This window comes from Humulus lupulus, chromosome 2 (genome assembly GCF_963169125.1).
Source record: "Humulus lupulus chromosome 2, drHumLupu1.1, whole genome shotgun sequence".
Classification (NCBI taxonomy): domain Eukaryota; kingdom Viridiplantae; phylum Streptophyta; class Magnoliopsida; order Rosales; family Cannabaceae; genus Humulus; species Humulus lupulus.
In genome coordinates, this window is record NC_084794.1 from 204,192,398 (window position 1) to 204,209,332 (window position 16,935).

General features: G+C 31.8%; 1 long non-coding RNA gene across 1 annotated transcript; it reads left to right on the top strand.

Moving 5' to 3' along the window:
• Positions 1-6,868: 6,868 nt before the first annotated feature.
• Positions 6,869-9,067, top strand: LOC133816497 (uncharacterized). The gene is made up of 3 exons (XR_009885287.1): positions 6,869-6,942; positions 7,055-7,121; positions 9,024-9,067. It is a non-coding gene; the product is annotated as an uncharacterized LOC133816497 (long non-coding RNA).
• The last annotated feature ends 7,868 nt before the right edge of the window (positions 9,068-16,935 follow it).

A 16,935-nucleotide genomic window follows, 5' to 3' on the forward strand; every position in this document is an offset into this window, starting at 1 on the left:
GACCTACATCCACTTAGTGTTTTATTGATGTAGAACTCCAAAACTAACGATCAATGAACTAGGGTTCATCAAGTTTCATAAGCCTTGAAAATAAATACAAATACTGTGTAAAAAATTACTATTTCTCTCTGAATACAAAGTATTGCGTGTCCAATAAATGAATCCTATGAGTCCTATTTATAGGCTCATGGATGTACATATGGGCCTATGGGCCGTATTTAACTTATGTTACAAGCATAACAAAATAATAACTTAAACAATGTTATTTGCATTTAAATTAGTAAATATCTCCGCAATATATAACTTATAATTGCATTTGAGCATGTCTCGGTCCCACGAGCAGCTCTGGTTGAATACTTCTGTTCACGTTCTTTTTCGTGTTGCTCAGCATATTCCTTGCGTCTATTGAGCAACATAGTTTCTTCTGATAACTTGGTCGTTAGTCGACCAGACCTTCATTAATGATCGGTCATGTACCATACACATGCCTTTTTAATATGCCACATCATCATGGAAATATTTGGGGAAATAGGAAATAACTCAAACTTGTACGTTACAAGTGTATCAAGCAGCTCTTAAGTCTGTCTAGTGAACCCCTATAAATAGAGGGAGAAGGGACAGATCAAGGGATCTAAATTTGTATGCCAAAACTCTATAGAAATTGTCATAAACAATTTCCCAAGAGATAAAAAGCTTTAGAATAGACTCGTGGACTAGGTAAGTTTTAACCACAGAACCATGTAAAGTTCTTAGTGTTTTTATTTATTTATTATTATACGGTTTAGAAAAAGCCTGATTTCCATTTCTCGAATTTCTTAATTCAGTGTTTTCAAAAAACTACATCAACAAAAGTCTATGTCATTTACCACTAAGGTTATACTTTCTTTATTTAATTAATAAATTAATCTCATTAAAACAATTAAATAAATATTTAAATAAATAAAAGGAAACTAAATAATACAACTTGCAACTATTTACAAGTGAACCATTGCATTGGCACGTGGCTTTGTAATGCCACATGACATTTTTCATTTATTTAATAAGATAAATTTATGTATTTAAAATAATGTATCCCTTCAAATGTGAATAAATATCGATTAGTTCACAATTAACTTTATCTTATAAAACTTAATTAAATTATTATCTTATAATAAATTAATGCATTCTCTCCCAATATTAGTTTATTCATAATCAATTAATATTATCTTTAACTAATGTATAGTTTTCAAATAAAACATATTAGTTGATTTAATTAATAAATTAATCATTATTTACTTATAATTATCTAATAATTATATCTTTGCCCTAAAAAATTCATTTCCTTGCAAATAAGTCATTTCTACTTGTCATAGAAATTCACACCCTAGAATATTGTGGCTAATCAACACAACTAGAACATTATAATTGAGGATAATAAATCACAATATACAAATGTATTCAAGTAAATATAACTCTAGATAATCTCTTAAATAATGGAAGAATAATGTAGAGTCCAAGAACTTTACTTAGCTAGTTAAATAGTAGTATTATAGTATTTATAGTATTATCTTTTTAACTGTGGATTTTTGGTTCAGACCGGGAATTATTTGGACACTCATAGTAGTACTTATAGATTTTCTAAGTTTAACCTATAGTTTAAGAATATTAATTTTAACCTAAGGTTTGATTAATATGACTGATATTAAGGATAATATTTATTATACTATAAGGTTTAGATAAGGACCAATAGGATTTTAAGCACATGTTATGAATGGGTGATTGAGGATTAAGTATTTTGAGGATTTAATTTAATAAGGGGTAAAGTTTGAATGCTATAAGGTCAGTCAACAGCTTTGAATACGTTGAGGGCTTAGTCAAGGCTGTTTACTCCATTCAAACTTAGCTAAAAATGTGTAATTTCGTGTTTAAATAATCAGCGTATGCCGATATATCGCAGCACGTAGATACGGAAAACACGAGACGATACACGACAGCCTCGGGCATACTGGCCCAGGCGATATATCGCCTACAGGGGGCGATATATAGCCTCCTTCAGTGTATTTTGAAACGTTTTGAAATCATTTTCCTTTCAGCCATTCAACCTCTTGATAAGTCCAGCATCTTTTTGAACGAGTCTTCAGCCTCTGCTGAACGATTATTCAAATTATTTTCACCTAAAAAGCTATTATTTTTATTCAAGTAAAATCAAGATCCTTTCATTCCTAAACTCTATAAATAGGACCTAGTACCCAGCCATTATTCATCTTTTGCTCTAAGTTCAGAGGCTGCAAGTGCTAAGTGAGTGTGAGAGTATAAACACCTGGGTTTGGGAATCATAAGCTTGATCATCATAAGCTTATCAAACACTTTGGGAAGTAAGGTTTTAGAGTATTTCAGTTTGAGGTGTAGATTGGTCTTACAAGTCTTCAAGGTAACCCAAAACTCTAGTTCAATTCTGTATTTGTTCTTTTAAGTTCTCATAGTCTTTTACTCAGCCTCTAACCTTAATCTTTATTTTGGTTAGGAAATCTAAGTTCTTGAGCACATAAGTTTTGGTAAGTATGTTTCTCAATGGTTTAGTCTTCCCATTCCTTTTCATCTCTTTTTCTTCATTAGACTCACTCTTTTTCATAATGATTATTAGGAGTGTTCCAAAGTCCCAACACTGTCCACATATCCCGGTAACTTTGGTAAGGAAAATAGGATAGAATCTATATGTTTTATGCTTATGTTATCTTATGTGTTATGTTATGAAATATGTTATAAAATATGTTATGAATATGTATGTTTGTAGGCTTGGGCATATGACCCATAAGACTAACAAGACCCCAAATAGATTATGGGCATATGACCTACTTAGCTAGTAGGACCCCACTAATCTCATGGGCATATGACTTGTTTAGTCTATGGGACCCCAAGTAATAATGGCCATTATAGTATGTGTATGTAATAAGTGTTATGTTATGTCTTTATGTTTATTATGGCAATTATGTACATGATGTATGTGTTAGATTTTCCTTGCTGGGCATTAGGCTCATTCCTTTTTGTTTTATGTGCAGGAAAATAGCTTTAGAGGCGGTAAGATTCGTGGACGCTTAGAGAATGTGTATCGGTGGTGAATGGATTCAAGGAGTCGAGAGTTCGATTTTCGAGGATGTAGTCTTTATGGTTTTTATATGTATTTTTCCGCACTTATTATGTAACCCCTTCTTATTATAAATCATGTTATGTTTTGTTTTTAAGACAATGGGATCCCATATCCTACTTATTTTTTTTTATGAAAGTAACTCTTATTTCTACAAGTTTCCAATAAAGTTTATGGTATTTTCGCAAATGTAAGTTTTATTAAGGATTTGTATGTATAGTTTCGTTAATGGTCCAAAAGTCTAGAGTAGTGTGTCATTACAAATAAACACAAATTAAATTAAGGGAAAGAGTGGAACTTTCTTGGTAGAAACCCTAGTTACATAAAATCATAAAGTTATGATTTAATGTAATAAATCAATGGATAGCATCATGAAGGCATGACACAATTGAATTGTTGTCCAAAAAACTCTATTCCTAGCCTCCCATAAGGATAGCTTGAAGCTACTACAATGGTGGAATGAGTCTTGGGATTAAAAATCCTTGGTCTTAAAACATATCAAGCTTTCTCGATGAACATCTTGGAGAAAACTAGTAACCTTTGTGAGTTAAAGAGAGAGAGAAAGAGGGTTTTAGAGAGAGAGAGAGAGACAGAGTATGGAGAGTGATTAGTTTCCAGTCTCAAATGAACCCCCTAAATAGTGTAGGAACCGTCATTAGTGTTAACCAATGAGATTAGAGCATTTTAAACTATGTTTTGGAGCCACAACATGTTATTGTATGGATTTGTACACACAACCCATGCGATGCATCGCCTGTCTAGGTTGTTAAAGAACAGGCGATGGAACACCTCTCAACAGGCGACACAACGTCTGATGCACTAACTCTTGACCACATACATCTCCCCAATACACCTCAAAATACTCCCAAACATTTTTGGTACTCTTATACACTCAAACAAAACACTTTGGACCCAAAATGATAATTTTATAATGCCTACAACAAAATTCATCCCGCTCATGTTGACTTTAGTGAAATCGTTATGATTTTGCACCTCTTTGTGCATAAGTAATTTCACTATGTATTTAACAAATCCTAACAGACTACGTAGTATAGAGGTGACTTACATACCATAGATCTATAACTCTAAGGTTCAATAAACCAAATTATTAAATAAATTCTTTGATTCAATATTCTTATTTATCAATTCTATTATTATTCCACTATAAATATAGAATTGCACTCTTAGTAATTATTGACTTATGTTTACAAAATAATCTCATTTATCCCATTGATATAATCACTATGTATAGTTATCTCTTTCAATTATTGGTTTGTAAATTAGAGCTGGTCAAAATTATCATTTTGCCCTTCTAATTACCTCTTGATCCATAAATACTATTAATCCACTAGTGAACAATTAATTTATAATCCTATAATAAATTTGAGCTCAATAGGTATTTAGTTCCAGATTTAACACTTAAGGGAACACATATTCAATTTTTTTAGGAAAGCTTGAATTTCAATTCTCGTAAGATCATTTTCCTAGCAATTCATGCCATTGAATCTCCAAAACAAAAGTTATTAGCATGTTTTCTAAATAAACCTTAACGAGTGAATCAAAAGATCCACTAGACATGAATATGAGTTCATGACTACTCAGGATTTAGACTGATCTACATATGATCATTATATTGACATGAATTAAATCTTTATGGAAAACTGTAAGTTTATAAAGAGACTAATTCACACAAGTCCAGTCATATATAATCCAATTTTATAATGTACCTTCACTAAGATGTCTATCCACATCAGCAATATGGATCTAGATCACATACATTCTTAAAAATGCTTAGCGAACCATACTAGCAACCATTCGTTAAATATTCCATATTTTAATATGTTGCAGACTGTTCTATTCATTATTAATGGTTTAAATCCTTTCATACTAATACAAGAACATACTCTCATTAAGGAATATGAAATTTTCTGATATATATTATTTAACAATAATTAAAATAATTAATTATAGGAAAAATTTACTTTGATTAAATTCCATTAATAAAATGTCTTTACACTTATTTTTAGGGCATCGACCTTAACAATCTCCCACTTTCCCTAAATCAAGTGTGGCATCTCTCATAATCCCATATTTCGTACATGGCCCTCAAATGAATTAGCAGGAAGTGTCTTAGAGACTGACTTAGCCAGGTTCTGATCTAATGTTATCTTCATAACATTCACTTCACCTCGATGTACGATCTCTTTGAGCAGATGATATTTTTTTGCTATTTGCTTGCCTCTCTTTTGACTCCTTCGTTCTTCTAAATTAGCTATCGCTCAACCGTTCTTTTGAATTAGTAGCTTATCCATATCTGGAATGACTCCTAGATCAGTATAAAACTTTCTTAGCCAAACCGCTTCCTTAATCATGAGCAGCCAAGAACTGTTGTTCATGTCTATTGGATCTTTTGATTCACTCGTTTAGGTCTCTTACTATAATGAAACTAGTGACTTTTATTTTGGATATTTAATAGTATGAATGGCTGTGAACATGATCTTACAAGTATGAAATCCAAGCTTTCCTAATAGATCAAATATTGGTTTTCTCAAGGATTAATCCTTGAACTGCATAGTTATTAAGCTCAAATTTATAATATGATTATAAATTAACTTTTCACTAGTGAATTGATGGTACTTGAGGAACAAGAGGTAATTAGAATAATAAAACAATATTTTTGACCAGCTCTAATTAGCAAACAAATAAATTGAAGGATAGACCTACATGAGGTGATTATATCAATGGAAAAATCGAGATGAATATAAATTTATAATTACAAAGAGTGCAATTCCATATTTATAATGGAGTATAATTAAATTAACAAATAAGATTATTTAATTAGATAGTTTAATTAATAATCTGTTTTATTGAAGCTTAGTATTATAGGTCCATAGTCCCAAAGTCACCTCTATGCTATACTATCAAGGGTGTGGATATAATTGACAAATTAAAAGGAGAAAATGACTTAATTGTCAAGAAATTAATTTTCTGAGACCAATTAAAATTATGTGTAATTAATTAATTAATTGTAGTGCACCAATTTATTTTTTAGTTTATTAAAATTTTTGGTGTTTTATTTAATTTAAGTGTTAAGTGTTTTATTTAAATGTTGTTTATTTTATTTAGTTGTTTTTTGTTTTATTTAATTGTGTGTTATTTTATTTAATTGTTAGAATTGTTTGGTATAATCTTTTTTAATTTAAATTTGTTAATTGTTTGTTTGATTATTTATTTTTAATATGTGAATAATTGTGTAACTTGTTTATTTTACTATTAGTGTTACATTTTAAATAAGTGTGACAATTGATGTGATTAAAATAGGTTATTTTTTATTTATTTTAAGTGTTTGCCGAAATGTGTGTGTGTATGTGAATGTGTTTTATTTTCTTTTATTAATTTATTTAGTTATTGTTCCTTTTATAGAAAAGGAAAGGCTAGTATGAATCTAGACCTAATGTGAGTCTTGAGCATTTTTCCTTTTAATTATGAAAAGAAAAGAAAATAGAAAAGAAAAGAAATATAAGTTGTCATCTTGTAGGAAAAGATGACAAGGTTGATTTTTGATTTGGTTCACATTAGGATAAGGGTTTAGGTGAGGTGTAAGGAGAGGAAATAATGGGATTTAGCTTAAATTATGGGATAGGAATTTGGCTTTTCACACTTGAGTCCTTTTCTTAAGGTTAGGTCACTAGAGGCTATAAATAGGAGAGTATGGAAGCCTTGGCATTCTTTTGCTAGTGGCTGCCGAAATTAGAGAGAGAGAGGTGTGAAAGAGAGAGAAGGAGGAGAAGAAAGGAAGAAGAAGGAGGAGGTCTTAGGTATGGTTTTTCTTATGATTCCTTGTTGTTTTAAGATTTAGGTTTATCTTCCTTATTATCTTAAGTCTTTTTCTATGTTCTTCTTCTTCATGGGTTTCAAAAAAATCCCTAGGGTATTCAAGGGTGATTATCACTTGGGTGTTGATCAAGTTGTGTTCTTGATTTTACAATCAAGAGAGGTATTGAGTCTCTACCCCTAATGCTATTGTGTTCTCTTGAGTTATTGAATTTGTGGTTATTTTTCATTATGTTGATGCATGGGAGATTGATCTAGGCGTGGGTAGGGGTTTATGGTGTTGGTTTGATTTCTATTGTTGTATGTTCATAATATGTGTAATGATATGATTATTGAAATATGATGTTGATGATATTCTATGATTTTATGTATGTATGTTTTGGCCTATGTGGTTTGGGCATATTGGGTTGTTTTGTTTTGTGTCACATTTACATGTTAGAAACATGGGTTTCATGTGTATATAGATGAGGTTTTTGTGTAAAGTATTGTTGGGTATCCTAGGTGTTTCGGCCTAGGGGTGATGTTCAAGCATAATTGATTTCTTATATGTTTTAAATCAATTGTGAATCTAGAAACATGATAGGGTGTATATGAGATTTTGTATTAATATATTATGGTATGCATGAAAAATAATAGGAACATGTTAGGTTTAATATAAAAGCATATATGAGGATTTGTGATATGTTATTCATGCATGTTGTATTATTATTTTGTTGGGTTGCATGCATGAACTCATTAGAAAAAGAATAATGTTTTATAAGGTTGTATATGAATATGTGTTAGTTATGTTCTTTGAATTATTTGTATAATAAGAGCATGTTAGGATTTGTGAATTATTGTGTTAATGAAACATGAATGATCTTGTATGAATTTTATGAGATATGAGGTAATAGATAAAATTCATGGTGATTTATGCTTGCTGAGTTTGTGAATAAATGGTGAAAAGATTGATGAAATAAGGATATGTATGCATAAGAATGACTCTAATGATAAGTGGTGTTTGTGAAAATAAAATGGTGTATTAATTCACAATTAAAATGATGTTTTTGCACAAATAATTACCTAAAGGTTTTTTGTTATATTTTTTTAGAAAATATGAGTTTTAAAAATAAGGATGGTGATTTTAATGATAAATTTGATTGCTGGAATTTTTGTTTAAAAATGTAAAGTGTGTTTCAATAAAATAAATTTGATTGGTATTTTGAAATAAATAAATAACCTAAACAATAGTAAAATTTAAAAGTGATGTTTTTAATATAATATGAGTGGTTATTTTACAAGTTATGATTTTCTTTAATTGGATTAAGAAAAATATTGGATTTAATTCACTTGTGATTTTTAAATAATGGTTGAAAGTTTAGTTTAAAAAGTTTTAAATAGTTATTTAATTTTCACATATGAATTTGTGTTACATAAAATTAAGTATTAAAAATAATTCAAACAAAATATATTTTTCCCACACTTAATATTATTATTTTCCTCACATCAAATTATGAAATTATATTAACTTAAATTAAATTGATATTTTTCTAAGGAAACATGGTAATCATAGGTATTTTTCTTTTAAAAATAATTTCCAATGTCTTTGCTTTCTTTGTAATTTAAAAATAATAAATGGGTCTTTTATATTTTCTTAATGGCTAAATAAAATTGTTTTTATGAAATAAAAAGAATGTCTTGGGAGGTTTAATCAACCTAGTAATTTTAAGAAGATAAACAATGATAAACAACACATGCTACAAGTCTATTATTTTTAAAACGATAGAATTAGACGCATGGAATTATCGTTTTTAACGCCACATTTACGCAACATTCACACGTATGCATGTTACATGCAAATTCACTTTTACATCCAAAATAATGTCTATTATGCAACCATGTAGTTTTTATAGAAAGATCATGCATCTAATATAGGTAGAATGAGCATTATTCTTTTTATGACCTTATGTGTAACCAAGCATATTGTATGTTGTGTGTAACTCTCACTCATGCACACATGAGTTGTATGAAAGGGGAAAATAATAATTATATGAAGCTAAGAAATGTCGTTTTGATTATGGTATAGGGTCGTTGAGAAGTTGTGGTTTTACTAAGCTTGGACCTGAGGTAAGGAAGTTAGATAGAATTTATGAATATTATGTTATGAATGGTAAGACTGTTGTGTGAATGAAATGTTATGAATTATGAATGCCATAATGTGATGATATGTTGGCTTGTATGAATATTGTATGATATGAATGGATGTTAGCGTGATGAACGTGACACATCAAAATGGGTTGCTAAGGATAAAGAAGACGTAACCCGAGTTACTAAGGATATGAAGAAGTAACTCCATGGGCGGACACACCGAGGTTATTCAAGGACCAGAGACTCTTGTTTACCTCAAAGGGTTGCATGGACAAGTTAGCGGTCCATGTTCACAAGGAATTGTACATGATTATGTTATGATGTTTGGTGATGTTTATGATTATGTTATGATGTTTGGTGATGTTTATGATTTTGTTATGATGTTATGATGTTTATGATATGATGGTGGCATTATGTTTATGTTTATGATATTGATGCCAATTTTATGATGATGCTATGATGTATAAAGATGAATTATAGTGTTTGTAAATTGTTTTATCTTACTTGCTTGTTGTTTGTACTGCCTTACTGGGCTTTTAGCTCACCCCCTTACTTTTCCTTCCAGGTAGCAAATAGGTTTTTCTGTGGCACGCGTGGTGATGTGGGAAGTTCTGTCGTCCTGGTGTGTATGGCGTGGGGGCATCCTATGGACGAAAAATGATCAATTAAAAACGCAATTTTTAATAAATGTTATGTTTTATGAGACTTTTTAAACTTATGAGTGGGACTTGAATTATTGGTTGTTTTGGAACTTTGCATAAAAACGGATATTTTCTTTTAAAACTATTTGGCCCAACTTGCATGTTTTAAGCAAGACCCCACTGAAACCTTTATAATAAGTGGCTTTCTTTTATAAACCAATGAAAATGTGAATGCTTTATTAAGTACTAGTTTATGGCGTTTTACATTAATTAATTAAAGCAATATGTTTTATTTGAAAATTATATATTAGTTGCATTAAATATTAATTAACTTTAGGTTAATTAATAATGAGAGAGAAAAATATTAATTTATTATATGATAATAAATTATTTAAATTATAAGATAAAGTTAATTTTGAATTAACTAATATTTATGAATTTATGAAATATTATATTATTTCAATGCATAAATATTTTGTCTTATTAATTAAATAAATAAATGAGAAAAAAATTGGGGAGATACATGTGTGTGACTAGCCCAACTTGTTCAATTCAAATTTTAATTGTTAAGATTTTGAATTATATATTTATTAAATAATTATTTAAAAAGAAATAGTTTAATTGGATTAAATAATTAAGTTTTAAAACCTAATTAGTTTTGAATGAGTCTAATTTTGCAAGATTAGTTTAGTTTTATAAAACTCTAATAATGTATCGTAAAAAGAAGCTATTGATAGATTTTGAGTTTTTTAAGAAAACGTAAACACTATGATACACTCTCAGAGCTTTTGTCTTCTCCAAACCTCTATTGATCTCATGTTTTGAGTACATCAATAAAGCCTAAATTTTGTCCATAATATCCTTCATGCCCACACATGTCCTTGTGTGTGAGGAGTGGCTTGGAAGATTTTGGTGTGAATCTGTCCATTGGATTTGATTATCGTTAATTTTTTTACAAAAAGATAGCGATGATTCTTAATAGGCTACGAGAGGTATGAATCTGTCATTTATGAATTTTGATTTAATGTATTAGTATGTACTTGATCTTGGCTTTAGTATTGGTTAAATTTTTAATGTCTATTTTTTGCTACACACTCAGATTTACACAATCAATACCAACAAGGATTTAATTGATAACGACTGACTATTCCCATTGCATAACAAATGTCTGATCTTATAAATAACATGACATATATTAGGCTATCAATAGTTGATGCATAGTGATACTTTCTCATATCCATTTCTTCTTGAGGTGTCTTAGGACACTGCTTCTTGGAAAAAAAAAATTCCATGTCTGGTTGGTAGCTGACCATTCTTGTAATTTTTCATAGAGATTCTCACTAGCTCCTTATCAATATAAGACACTTGGGAAAGTGCTAAGAGTTTGTTCTTCCTATCACATATGCTTTGGATTCCTAGAACATAACTCGCTTCTCCCATGTCTTTCATTTGAAATTTCTCTGCGAACCATTTCTTTATTTTTGATAAAGTTTCTAAATCATTACTAATGAGTAGAATATTGTTCACGTAAAGAACTAAGAACACCACTATATTTTCTTTGATATATTTATGAACACAAGGTTCATCAACATTTTGTTTGAAACCAAATGTTTTATTAGTTTCATCAAAATTAAGATTCTAAGATCTGGATGTTTGCTTTAATCAATAAATGGATTTAGCAACTTGCATACTTTCCAACCTTCCCCATTTTTGATGAACTATTCTGATTGCACCATGTAGATGCTTTCATCAAGAAAACCATTTAGAAAAGCTTTCTTGACGTCCATTTTCTGTATCATATAGTCAAGAGTAGCAGCTATGGATAGAAGAATCTGTATGGATTATAGCATGGCCATGGGAGAAAATGTCTCTTCATAATCAACACATTCCCTTTGGGTATAGCCTTTTGCTACAAGCCTTGACTTGAAAGTCTCTACTTTCTCATCAACACCTCTTTTCATCTTGAAGATCCACTTGCACCGAATGGGCTTGATATCTTCAGAACTGGAATAAAATCGAATCCATTTCTTGTTTCGTGGCTTCTTACCATTTATCTTTTTAGGATCATCCATTGCTTCCTTGAAATCTAATGGATCGTCTTTATCTGTATCTAACACAAGGACATGACATGTTGTTTAAAAACCCTCCTACTACTTGCACCAAGGCTTCCTTTTCAGGAACTGTGGATTCTACGGTTTCGCATTTATCACTTGATGTTGATGATGAAGATGGTCTCATCTCATTGGAAGTGACTTCTTCAATAACCACTTTTCTTTGAGGTTTATAATCTATAATATAGTCATGTTCAAGAACATGAACTGGACACCCCTATATACAGAAGTGGCATAAACTAGGTTTAGAGCCATTCAATAACAATAATGATGTCTTGCTTATGATCTTAGATGAGACTTCATTTAGCATGGATGTCGCCATGTGAATGGAAGTGATGAGTAGGTTAACATACACCTGACCATATCCAATAAGATTATGTTTCTCCTTTCACAAATACCATTTTGATGTGGCGTTCCTGGTGCTGTGAGTTGTGATTGAATACCATGCTCTAGCAAGAAATCCATGAATTCTAAATCCAAGTATTCTCCACCTCGATTTGATCAAAGTGTTAGGAAAATATTGTTTTGCCTCAATGGAAATGATTATAATATTACAACTCTATGCAATAATATTACAAGTAAATATAGATTGATCAAATAAGGTTACAACTCTATAACTGAAAATACAAATAAACTAAAGAAAGGAAGAAGATGATGATGAAGAAGAGAATAGTGAGAATACAACTCTAAGCAAAAGATTACAAGTAAAATAAAGTGTTTAGACTAAATGAAAAGATTACAACTCTTAAACAAAATATACAAGTAAATAGAACAAGAGAATAAGAAGAAAAGCAATAGAATAAAAAGAAGAACAGAAACACAATCAAACTCTCACTTACACAACCTAAGTGAAGAGGATTGAGGATCACCAACTTGAACAAGGTTTAAAACCTTTGTCCAAAAGCTTATTTCCCCCAAACTCAAGCACTAAGGGATCTCTCTCAGATTTTGGAAATGCTTTTTGGAATTATCAAGCCTCAAGGTGTTTCTAGCCTAGTGCTCTAATGGATAGAAAAAATTATGTCTCAAAAGTGAGCTATAGGCTCCTATTTATAGAGTTTAGAGACACCCTTTGAATTTCAAATTCCACCAACCCCCATGGTTGTTACCAATGTTTAATTGGATTAATATGGAATTAAAAAAGAGATTTGGGAGTTATTTGGGTTTTTTGAGCCGTTCAACAAATATTGAAAAAACTGAAAATTTGGTCAGTTTTGGCCTGTGGCCGCGGCCAGAAACATTAGCGACCGCGGCCACTGGTCTCTGACCCACAGGCCGCGACCACTGACCAATTTCAGCACAAAAAATTGTGCTGTTTTTCAAAACGGTTCCAAACCCTCCCAAATGATTTTGTAACTCCCAAAACACATTATTGGGGTTAAAATCATATCTCTAACAGCCATATCACATATGGCTTTATGAAATTCATCTCAATATTGTGTAACAACAATTTTACACAATAAAGGGTAATATTTGGAAGTTACAAATTTGTAACACCAAATATGTTACATTATTTGGATATATCTCATATATCTAAATATTGTAACTCTCTATTATATGTTACAATATGTGACACACTTTGTCACATGTATTTAATCTAAAACATTATATTATAATATAATATAATTTTACATTATATTATAAAATAATATAACACAAAGTGTTTTCAGAGATTTACCTAATTTATTTTCTATTAGGGTTGGTGGCCTAAAAGCATGTTATAAGACATTTTATTTGCAACTAAATAAAAGTACGTTTTCTTTATAATTGATTGTTTGAATTATTATTGAATAATTATTTTAAATATCATAAAATTTCATATTCATTGATGAGAGTATGTTCTTGTATGAGTATGAGAGGATTAATATCATAAATAATGAATAAATTTGTCAGCAACATATCAAAGTATGAATTTTCTAATCAATGGTTGCTAGAGATCTAGATCCAGATTGCTGACATGGATAGACATCTTAGTAAATGTATTTTATATATTTAGATTATATATAAAAAGACTGATGTGAATTAATTTCTTTATAAACATACAATTTGCCATAATGATTTAATTCATATCAAAATAATGATTATATGTAGATCAGTCTGAATCCTGAGAAGTCGTGAATTCCTGTTCATGTCTATTAGGTCTTGTTATAACCAAAAAATATGAGATGACATGTTTAGTTCATGGAACAAAATGGCAGCGGATGAAATGATTGAGCCTATTTGAAATATGATAAAGGCGGGCAGGATTCTCTGGTTAAGGTTAAATATGAGCAAAGTATTTAATGAAGCTCATAGTTTCTATGTCATCAATGATCAAGTTGAGTTCGAGGAAAAGTATTATGATGGAAGTTCTTCGTTCATCCCCGATAGTTCGTCAATTTGGCTTATGTTGGTAGCTCGTATAGTGAGGTAAATTTGCTCAAGTCATCATGATCTAATTTTAGCTCGTAAAGTATTTAATGACGCTAAAGAAGGCGAACAAGAAAATCCATAAAGATCCAGGATTTACTCCTCGATAAGGAATATATCTTATTGATATATCAATTGTAATCAATTCTCAATTAAGATAATATATTGTAATTATGGGTAGTTACCCAAAATTATGTATTACCCAAACATGTTCATTTCCCAATATAAATTGAGAGGGAATGAACAGGAAAAAGCGATGGTCTTTTATGTACCAAAACTCTGGGGAAATTTTCTGAGATAATTCAGTCTAAGAAGAACATTCAGAAATAATAGTGATTTGTGGACTAGGTGGATATTAACCACTAAACCATGTAAAAGATTTTCTATGATTCCATTGTTCTTTTGATATTGTTTATTCAAGCCTAAAACTTGTTTTTCTTATTGTTAATTCTCAGTTGATGAAAAACCGCTTCAACAGTTTGGTGCTTTCATTGAGAGTTTTAGGCTTGATTTCAAAATTCGATCTTTTGGGTGGATTTTTTAGAATGGTTCTAACAACCAGGAGATCGATGCATGGAGAATATCTGGCTATGCCAACAGACCAAAGGGAACATGAGCCTCCCATTCCAAATAGAGAAGGGACCTCTTGACGTGCTGATAAACGTTGTCAACACAATTCAGAGAACAACCAAGACACGGGAAGTTCATAAACACACCCTAGAAGAGAAGCCTGCATTTCCTCTTATTATGTTAAGAAAGTTGAGCAAGAAAATGCTTAATTTTGAGGTCATCTAGCTAGCGCTGATAGGCGCATTGATGAAATACTGGCAAGGTTACGAATGTTAGTTGTTCTGTTAGAGCTTCCACTCCGAGTACGCCAATACATTTGAGACAAGCTCCCTTAGACAACAGGTTCATCGAACTAATACTACCTCTGCTCAAAAAAATAGGAATGGGTTCCCTCCTAATCCACTAGCTTGGGTACCCTCAATTAGAGAAAATCAGGAGGATGAACCTCTTATCGAGGAGAGAGAGATAGAAGTGGTCATGGAACGCCCTCAAGTAGTATGGCCAAATGGTCGACATGCTGCTTCCCCCATACGTGATCCTCCTTTTCCTATCTGTCATCCATCACCTCTTTGAGCTTAGTGTTCCTAGCAAAGAGCTCAAGGAAATGAGAGAAGAAATCACGCTCCATCAAGAGAGGCCACACATGTAACTCGATCTCGTCATACATGAATTAGAGTTCAAGTGAATGACTAACCTCATCGCCCATATCAGTGAGCTATGAGTTTTTCAGAGGGGAGTTATTGGACGGAGAGTCATCATGAGAGTAAGTCAGTGAGCATTTATAACACCCAACATGAAGACAAGAATCTAATCTATGTGACCACTTGAACTCAGCCAATAGTTACCAAAATAACACTAACAGATTTACGCGGTCATCTTAACTTACAAAGGAGACAACAGAGTCAAGATCGTGAGAAAAGTTATTACAGCCAAGGGACAATCCCACTTAAGGGTGCGAGAACAGGAATACCTCAGATAACCAAGTTAAATCTCAGAGGGACCATAGCCTGAATAATGTGCCGATAGGAGTGTGAGCTAATAACTAGCTCCCCGTTAACCTAGCAGTTTGGGATCTGACACAGGAGTGACTGACATTTGTAAAGGAGAAAATTAGACTCCTCTTAGCTGAGAAGAAAAAGGATGATGATGATTCTAATGAAGAATTCGAGCCATTTGTAGCTGATATCGCCACAACTCCATTTCCTCCTAGATTAAAGATGCCTCATATGGCGACGTACGATGGAACTACTGATCCGACCAATCACATCAAAACTTTTAACACATTGATGAGAGCTCACAACATAGGCATATATATCTGATGTGTATTTTTTCTTGCTACTTTAACTAGAGCTGCTAAAATGTGGTTTGATAAATTTTGAAAACATTCTATCACAACATGGAGTCAATTTTCATCGGATCTAAAAAAAAAACATATAAAATTGGACAGCCAAAGAGGGTGAGTAATGTTAGAGACCTAGCGCAACCACGATAGTATCCTAGAATTCAAGAAATTTTAAATTCAATTTATGGTTTCCAGGATATCAACGCGATTGCACTAGGGTAGGGCGTGACCGCGCCAACAACCCCAAAATCTGAGTTTCCTGATTTTTGGGAAATAGGCTCAGGGCTTCAGGGATCTGATTTCCCACTTGGAGGCTCGGGGGACGATTCCATTACCTAATTGAATGGGATTGGAGGTCATGAGAGCTAGGGTTTAGTTTTGGAGCAGGTGATTGAACTTAGTCCTTAATAAGTGTACAATTTATGTTGTGACTAGGGTTTCTGTGGGGGCTCAAGAAAAGGATCGCACTCGAGGTCGCTCCATCTTTAGCTCACGACTCGATGTAAGAAAATTGACACATGTACATCGAGCAGAGAACGAGCCCCCATGTTGATATGTAATGGGTATAACTGTTTATTTGAATGATGAGTTAGGGTTACGTACCCCATTCTATATCTTTGGTTCTTGCAATGATTGCATTATACATGGTTGTGAATAATTGACATTGGCCACATTCGATAATACATACGAAATGTTTGTCATGATGGTGCGGAACCACTATGGAGTGTTGTCACGCTCGCCCAGCATAGGCCAAAAAATTGGTGCCGGGAGATGTAC